The following is a 9,596-nucleotide window of genomic DNA, read 5'->3' on the forward strand; positions in this document are numbered from 1 at the left end:
CGTACTGAGTTCCTGGTTTTTGTTCTCACTAGGGTCATTGTTTTACTCATGTATAAACTTCCCTCTCAAGTTCTCTTTTTGGATACCCAAATGCTAAAAACCAAAGTCCTGAATTGTGAGAAAATTCTAATAGTCCTTGTTGTCTTATATCAAGTAAACTATGTATTACTTGCTTTGTGTTTGATTCAGGAAGTTGATTACTGTTTTCAAATACCACAGCCATCATCAACGTAGATTAGACATATGAGTCCTTTGGCCTATGTAGAGTTTTGGGTTTTTTTCTCCCTACTATTTTTTATTGTGGTAAGAGCACAACATGAGATCTACCAGCCTAACGAATTTTTAAGTGTACCATGCAGTATTGTTAAAAGCATGCAGTGTTGTACAGAAGATCTCCAGAACGTTTCCTCTCACATGACTAAAAATCTATGCCAATGAACAACTCCCCATTTCCTCCTCTCAGCCCCTGGCAACCACGATTCTACTTTGTTTCTCTGAGTTTGACTACTTTAGATACCTCATATAAGTAGAATCATGCAATATTTGTCTTCTTGTGATTGACTTGTTTCACTTAGCATACTGTCCTTGAGGTTCAATCATGTAAAATATTATAGGATTTCCTTCTTTTTTAAGGCTAGATAACAATGTATTGTATGTACATACTCCATTTTTAAAAATCCATTCATGCATAGATGGACATTTGTGTTGCTGCCACATCTTGGTTACTGTGAATAATGTTGCAGTGAACATGGGTGTAAAATCTCTTTGAAATCCTGTTTTTAATTATTTTGAATATATACCCAGAAGTGGGGTTGCTAGATCATATGGTAGTTTTCATTTTCTGAGGAACTTCCATACTGTTTTCATAGCAGCCTCACCATTTCTAACTCCCACCAATAATGTGCAGGAGTTCCAGTTTCTCCAAATACTTGCCAACGCTTATTGTCTATTGTTTTTGTTTTGATAATAGAGATCCTGACAGGTATGAGGTGATATCTCATTGTGGGTTTGATTTGCATTTCCCTGATAATTAATGACATTGAACATTATTCCATATACCTGCTGTTCATTTGTATGTCTCTTTTGTAAAAATGTCTATTTAAGTTTTTAGCGCATTTTTAAATTGGGTTATTAGTTTTGTTTTTTTTTACCATTGAGTTGCGGGAGTTCCTTATGTATTTTAGAGACTAACTCCTTGTCAGATATACGGTTTGCAAATATTTTCTGCCATTCCATGGGTTGCCTTTTCATTCTGTTGTTTCTTTTGCTGTGCAGAAGCTTTTTAGTCTGATGTAGTCCTACTTATTCATTTTGTTTTTGTTGTTTGTGCTTTTGGTGTCATAGCCATGAAATCATTGCCAGGACCGATGTGACAAAGCTTTCCCCCTAAGTTTTCTTCTAGAAGCTTTAGGTCTTACATTTAAGACTTACATTTAAGTCTTTGAGTTGATTTTGTGTATGGTGTAAGATAGGGGTCCAATTTCGTTCTTGTGCATGTGGATATCCAGTTTTCCCAGCACCATTTGTCGAAGAGGCCATCCTTTCTCTATTGTGTAATTTTGGCATTCTTGTCCAAGATCAGTTGACTGTATATGCATGGATTTATTTCTGGGCTCTCTATTCTGTTCCTTAGCCTCGGTTTTGAAGTCTGTGTTTTCCAACTATAAGGAATAGGGGTGAGGGCTGAATTCAAAGTTGAGTGTAAGTTCCTTCAAGACTCAAGTTTGAAAGAAGTATATAGCATAAAAAATAATTGTAAGAATGCAGAATTAGTTTTGTGGAAAAACATCTATGTTCATTGTCATTTCAGTTGTCTTTAACACCTTCCTACTGCCCCGCTGCTAAAGAATTGAATTTAATGGAGTGCTACAAATGAAATTCTCACAATTATTGCTAACAAATTGGTAAGCTGCTGCTGCTTTAGTCTATGCAAGAAATTGTGGCAACTAATAGTAATAGACGCATATATAGTACTTAATATGTGCCAGACCCTCTTCTAAGCGCTTTATATATTTGCTTAATCCTCATAAAACCCCATGAGTTGGATGCTGTTATCATCCTCTTTATCCAGTTGAGGGTACAGAGGAGGTGAGAGAACTTGCCCAGAGCTGAATTATGCTACCGGGCTGTCTGGCTCCTGGAGTCTGTGCCCCGTATCAGGGGGCAGCAAACTTTGTAAAGGGCCAGATAGTAAATAAATTAGGTTTTGTGGGACGTACAGTCTCTGTGGCAACTACTCAGTTCTGCCCCTGTACCATGCAAGCATCCATAGACAATACACAAATGAATGGCTGTGGCTTTGTTCCAGTACAACTTTATTTATGGACACCAGAATTTGCATTTCATATAATTTTCATATGTCATGAAATATTACTCTTTATTTTATTTTTTCAATTATTAAAAGAAGTATGTATCATTTAGGTCCCAGGTGTATAAAAGCAGGAAGTGGGCCAGATTGGTCCCTTGTGTAGTAGTTTGCCAACCATTGTTGCAAACCACAAACACTGTTGCAAACCCCTCCAGGATTCTGGTTTATGACTCTGGGAGAATAGCATGTTAGCAAATGATTATTGGTTTCAAGATAAAGCTTATAGGTACTGGTGGCTGAGTTACCCTGAGAAATGCTGACCTCCCTGGGGTAGGATCCTATGTATAGAGTGGCTTCCAGTAAGATGGTCAAAAGGAAAACTCTGAAACTCTGACTCATTGGTCTCAGTCTTGCCCTTTGTAGTGGCAGCCAGGGGCGTGCACCATGACAAAGCTGGATGCAAAGCTAGCTTTTAAATGTTATTCATGTAACGTGGGTTCTTTATTTATGGCTGAGTATTGCCAAGCCTAAAAAAAAAAATCAGGAAAAAATAAAGATTCAATAAGAACTCTACAAGAATAGAGGTGAATACAGACAATTTACTTTTATGGTTTTGATATTCATTCCCATGGAAGGGGTGAAAGTGGAGAGTGAGAGAAAAGAGCAGCTTTACTAAGTTCTTGGTTTGTGCCAAGTGTTGGCCTAGGTACTTCCCTATGGTTGCACTTCAAGAACATCACCTTGGAAAAGAGATGCAATTATCCACATTTTATAGATGAGGAAATTGAGGTATGGGTAACTTCCCCAAGGTTACAGACCAGGTCTTGAGCCCAACGGGTTTATCCAACTCTAAAGCATGGGTGTTTAAAATGTAAACAAACTACAAAGATGCTAAACCAAGCTTACATTTTCCCCATCATTGTGCCGCTTCCTGAGGAATTTGGGCAGAAGAGGGGCTGCCAGAGAAGAATCTTAGGAGTAGAAAAACCCTCCAAAGTTTATAAGAATCAGCCTTGGGCAAGAACACAAATCATCAAAGAAATAGTTCAGAGCGAGAGAATCCAATCTTTGTGTCTGTTTTAATTTTGAACCAAATAAAAACCCCAGTGAAATATGAACTCGTTCTTATCTTATTCCTATGCCTTCAAATCACAGAATCCTAGATATGGACACTAAAATCCTCACGTCATTTAAAGAAACTCAGCAACAGAGCACCCGAACTATATAGTTAGAAGAGGGATTCCTAACTGGTATGGACAGTCTGGGGAGCTGGAACACTGTGTTATTTGTCCTAACAATTTACTAAGTCCTAGCAAAAGACTGTGAGAGTTATGCAGCTGTACCACAATGATTGAGGGTCCTGGCAGCAGTGTGGGTCAGGGAGAGAGCTATGGGAGGTTTATATTTATTTATTATTTTTTGAATTGAAGTACAGTTGATTTACAATGTGGTGTTAGTTTCCAGTGTACAGCAAAGTGATTCAGTTATATATATTCTTTTCCATTATGGTTTATTACAAGATATTGAATATAGTTCCCTGTGCTATACAGTAGGACCTTGTTGTTTATCTATTTCACATATAGTAGTACTGAGTATGATAATCTCTAGGTTCATCCACATTGTTGCCAGTGGCATTATTTCATTCTTTTTGATGGCTGATTATAGGAGGTTTCTAGATAGGCTATGGGTCATAGTCATTTTGGAAAGTCACTGGAATCACAGAAGCCTTTGTGATCAACTTCCCAACCATGTTGTTTTACAGATGAAGAAACCAAGCCTGGGAGAAGGTACATGGCTCAAGCCGTTGAAGGGCTGGCCTAGCCTGATGTAAATATTTGACTCTTCCAATGAAAGTTGTGGCATTATCTGAATATACCTCTCAGAGAGGGTCTTGATTTTTTGTGGTGTACCTTCCCCTATCCATCTGTATTCATACTTTGAAGACAAAAGACAACGTGGACACTCTCTGCCCCTGGAGAGAAGTTAACATAAGGTACTGCGTGTGGCATCCAGAACATTCTCACTCAGAGAAGTGGTGAAAGAAATAGTCTAGATAAGTAACTGTCATTCTTTCACCATTTCCTGCAGTTGAATTGCTGACAGGTCTAACATATCAGGAAGAAATGAGCAGTAACCTTTGCCAGATTAAGGTCTCAGCTTTCTTTTAACTCTCATCTGAGTGTGTCACTTCATGATTTAAAAATCTCTGCCTTAGAGAGAACTCAGATCTCCAAGTATGTGGAAATGATTGTTTATAACAACATATATAACTAAGAAGTATTATTTCTATTTTCTTAAGATGGATGGGAAAGAATTTGAAGACTAGAATCTTCACTTGGGAGTAAAAGACACCCCTTTTCTCTAACTGCCCAGAGTAAAAGCCCGCTTCATCGTGTAACTATAGTATTTTAAAGGAATAGTAAAACTTACATCACTGATGTTTTAGTGCTCGCATGTAAAGTGTTTAACCAGTTCCTGGCACATTGTGGGTAATAATGAATTGGAACCACAGCTGTTCAATAGAACTTTTTGCCGTGCTGGAAATATTCTGTATCTGTGTCATACAATACCATACTCAATAATCACATGTGGCTATTGAGCGTGTGAAATGAGAGACTAAAATTTTAATTTTATTTAACTGTATTTATTTAATAAATTTATTATAATTTTAATTTTATATTGCAATGCTCCCTATTTTTACTTATTTTTTTGTATCCCCAGTTTATCATTAGTCATTTAAATTTAAGTTCAGTTACATTGCAAAGTACATTGCTTACTACTCTCTTCCTCTCTTCTTCATAGGCCCGTATTTTAACTATTCTATTCACATTCATTTATTGTTGGGAATCTTTCCTTGAGTCTTTCCTTAAATCAGATATATTTTCTGAATCCTTGCATGGCCACAAATCTATTGATATGTGTGACATGGGATAGTTGGGCTCCAGGACTTTTCTCTCACCGGTCTTTGGATGCCGATCTGTCTTCTAACGTTGCAGATGAGATGTTCATTGCCAATCTTATCAATAGGCAACTCGTTTCTCCTTTCTGAATGCTTATAAGATTTTCCCTTATTCCTTGGAGTTTAGGAATTTGTAGAATGTACCATGAAGTGTGTATATACATACATATGTGTGTGTGTGTGTATATACTTTATTTTTATTTATTTTTTATTGCAGTGTAGTTGATTTACAGTGTTTCAGGTGTACAGCAAAGTGATTCAGCTATATATATATACACACATATATAGGTATTGATATTTATATATTCTTTTTCAAATTCTTTTGTTATAGGTTATTAAAAGCTATTGAATATAATTTCCTGTGCTCTACAGTAGGTCCTTGTTGTTTATCTATTTTATATATAGTAGTGTGTAACTGTTAATCCCAAATTCCTAATTTATCCCTATCCCACCCTTACCCTTTGGTAACCATTAATTTGTTTTCTATGTCTATGAGTCTCTTTCTGTTTTGTAAATAAGTTCATTTGTATCATTTTTTTACATTCCACATATAAGTGATATCATATGCTATTTGTCATTCTTTGTCTGGCTTACTTCATTTAGTATGATAATCTCTAGGTCCATCCATGTTGCTGCAAATGGCATTATTTTTCATTCTTTCTTATAACAGTAATATTCCATTTTATATCTATATCTATATATCTATATGTATATATCACATCTTCTTTATCCATTTATCTGTCAATGGACATTTAGGTTGCTTCCATGTCTGGGCTATTTTAAATAGTGCTGCTGTGAACATTGGGGTGCATGTATCTTTTAGAATTAGAGTTTTTGTCTTTTCCGTATATATGCCCAGGAGTGTGATTGCTGGATCATATGGTAGCTCTATTTTTAGTTTTTTAAGGAACCTCCATACTGTTCTCCATAGTGTATATATGTGTTAAATCAGTCCTTCCTGGATCTTGTCGAGGTCTTCCTTCAGCCCTGGGAAAAATTCTTCTATTATTTCTTTAATTATAACCTGTTCCTTCTTTTGTTTCTGGAATGTTTGTTTGCATATTACATGGATTTACGCTCTAATTCTCTAATATTTTCCTTCATGAATTTGTGTGTGTCTCTCTCTCCTTTTTTTTTTTTTTTTTTTCTTTTTTCTATGTGGTTTGAAAGGTTTCTTCCACTTGATTCTCTAGGCCATGTTTGGCATCTCTTAGGCCTCCATACCCTGCACAGCTTTCAGTACGGATACCCAAGAGCACTAGTTAGTGCCTCTGAGTAAAAACCAGCTTATGTTCTCACTTACCTCCCAAGATAAAAGGTCTAAAGAATGCTATTTCACATTGGAAAAAAACACCCCAGATTACCAAGAATGCCTAGTAGTCATTAACTTTTATGCAGGAACAGTACAGTCTCAGATTTCATGAAACAAAACAGAGCTACAAGGAGGAATGGACTAGTACAGCCTGCTGGCAGTTTTTACACATCTCTCACAGACAGTAAAAGATCAATTAGGCAGAAAATAAGAATAGAGAAGGCTAGACTGACGTCATCAACAAGCAGAATCTAATACACAGACTACTGTACACTCAGCAAACAGGAATGCACATTCTTTTCAACATAGAATATCTTTGAAAATTGACCATGCAATAGACCACAAAGATAAAACAAACCAAAAAATTAATTTGAATTCATTAATAAAATCAGAAGTCAGTTATTTAAGGAATCTAATATTGTAGAAAACTCTTGGGTGTGATTTACCAAAGAGGAGAGAGCGATGGGAGCCCCCCCTGCAAAAAAGAGGAATATACATTTTAACACAATTTATGGTGGATTGTATAATTGTTCTTAATTCTTTACCCCTTCTTAAACCAGTAAGCTTTGTCACGTAAATTTGCAGTTCCTCCTGGTAAAGTAGAGTATATCCACCTCCATTCTTGATACAGGGCTGGACCATGTGACTTACTTAGGTTGATGAGCAAGAACTGACAGTGTTCCAGTCCTGAATCTGGGCCTTAAGAGGCATCACCTATTTCCACTTATCCAACTTGTACTTTTGCCATCACCATGGGAACAACATCTTGGGTAGCCAGTTGGTCCAAGAAGGTTATGAGACATACCCTCAGATATGGAGCCAAGCCCAGCCGAGCCCAGAGATCAGCCAGTGTCCAACTGTCTTACAGGTGTGTGAGCTGGATTAAATGTTGCCTATATCACTAAGTTTGGAGTGGTTTATTGTACAGCATTATTGCAGCTATGCTAACAATAAATTTGAAAAACTAGAAATCCAGATAATTTTTAAGAAATACATTTGGGCAAAATAGACTGAAGAAGAGGTAGAAAATTTGAATAGAGGAATTATCACAAAAGAAAAATTAATGATATTGCAAAATTCTGCCATCCTCAAATGACATGTTTCACTAAATCTTCAAATAACAGATTATTCACACTTTATACAAACTATTGCAAAACATGGAAAAAAATGAGATGCTATGCAGTTCATTTTTAAAGAAAGGCAATATGATAAAAACAATGCAAGACTAGAAGAAAAAGAGAAGAAAAAATCATTGACCAAGTCTAATTGAACATGCATCCTCAATTAAATAGGAGCCAAAAGTTATAGTTAAGAACAAAAACAGTATGCTAAAGGATCATATAGTTAGGAGCCAAACGTTAATAATAATGTTTATTAACAGTAAATACTGAGACAGGGAAAATCAAAGTATTCCTTTGTTCACACCATTTTTTCATCAATAAATGTCCCTCCTCATCTATGTTCTACCCCAAACTCAGGTGAACTCTTCTTCCGTGATGACACCTAAGGATTAGTTAAATCTCTTTTTTTGTAATTCAGCTTATTAAGTGTATGTGAATCCTCAAAAAAATTATAAAACTTCAAAGACGATCACTGGAAATTATTCATCTTCTCAAAGTATCTTGCAAAAACTAGACCCTCAGTAATCATTGTTTGCCAGATGCATGCAATGGGCTACTTTAAATTTCTTTCAGACAAAATTCAAAAATAAGTAGACTCATGAGTAAAGATACTAAACATAATACATACATGTTTTTCGACTCCTTGTATCTGTATAATACTTTATAATACATATTTTCTGTTCATTTTCCTAGTCAATATTTTAAGATTTGTGAGTCATGTTTTTAATCCCCATCTTACAGATGATTATATTCAGGCTAATTAAACTGAAGTAATTTCCCCCTGGTCTCTAATAAATAGGAAGGCTACACTTGAATTTAGGGCTGCAAACTAAGTCTCTTGTTTTCTAATATGTTAGTCTACTAAATTTCTTTCCATATTAATTTAATTTTAAAACATGAATTGAGACACAGATGTAGAGAACAAACATGGACACCCAGGAGGGAAAGCAGCGACAGGTGGGGGTTGTGGTGTGATGAATTGGTAGATTGGGATTGACATGTATACACTGATGTGTATAAAATGGATGACTAATAAGAGCCTGCTGTATAAAAAAATAAATAAAGAATTTAAAAAGTGATTTAATTCTGTTAAAATGGTAGTTGGCACACACATCACAAATAGTAATAGAAGGTTATTAAAAACCAGAATTTTATTTATTTATTTAATTAAAAAAATTTTTTATACAGCAGGTTGTTATTAGTCATCAATTTTATACACATCAGTGTACACATGTCAATCCCAATCGCCCAATTCATCACACCACCACCCCCACCCCCCTGCGGCTTTACCCCCTTGGTGTCCATGCGTTTGTTCTCTACATCTGTGTCTCAATTTCTGCCCTGCAAACCGATTCATCTGTACTATTTTTCCAGGTTCCACATATACACGTTAATATACGATATTTGTTTTTCTCTTTCTGACTTACTTCACTCTGTATGACAGCTCTAGCACCATCCACGTCTCAGCAAATGACCCAATTTCGTTACTTTTTATGGCTGAGTAATATTCCATTGTATATATGTACCACATCTGCTTTATCCATTCGTCTGTCGATGGGCATTTAGGTTGCTTCCATGACCTGGCTCTTGGAAATAGTGCTGCAATGAACACTGGGGTAAATGTGTCTTTTTGAATTATGGTTTTCTCTGGGTATATGCCCAGTAGTGGGATTGCTGGATCATATGGTAATTCTATTTTTAGTTTTTTAAGGAACCTCCATACTGTTCTCCATAGTGGCTGTATCAATTTACATTCCCACCAGCAGTGCAAGAGGGTTCCCTTTTCTCCACACCCTCTCCAGCATTTGTTGTTTGTAGATTTTCTGATGATGCCCATTCTAACTTGTGTGAGGTGATACCTCATTGTAGTTTTGATTTGCATCTCTCTAATAATTA

This window comes from Grampus griseus (genome assembly GCF_964374135.1).
Source record: "Grampus griseus genome assembly, chromosome: 9".
Classification (NCBI taxonomy): Eukaryota; Metazoa; Chordata; class Mammalia; order Artiodactyla; family Delphinidae; genus Grampus; species Grampus griseus.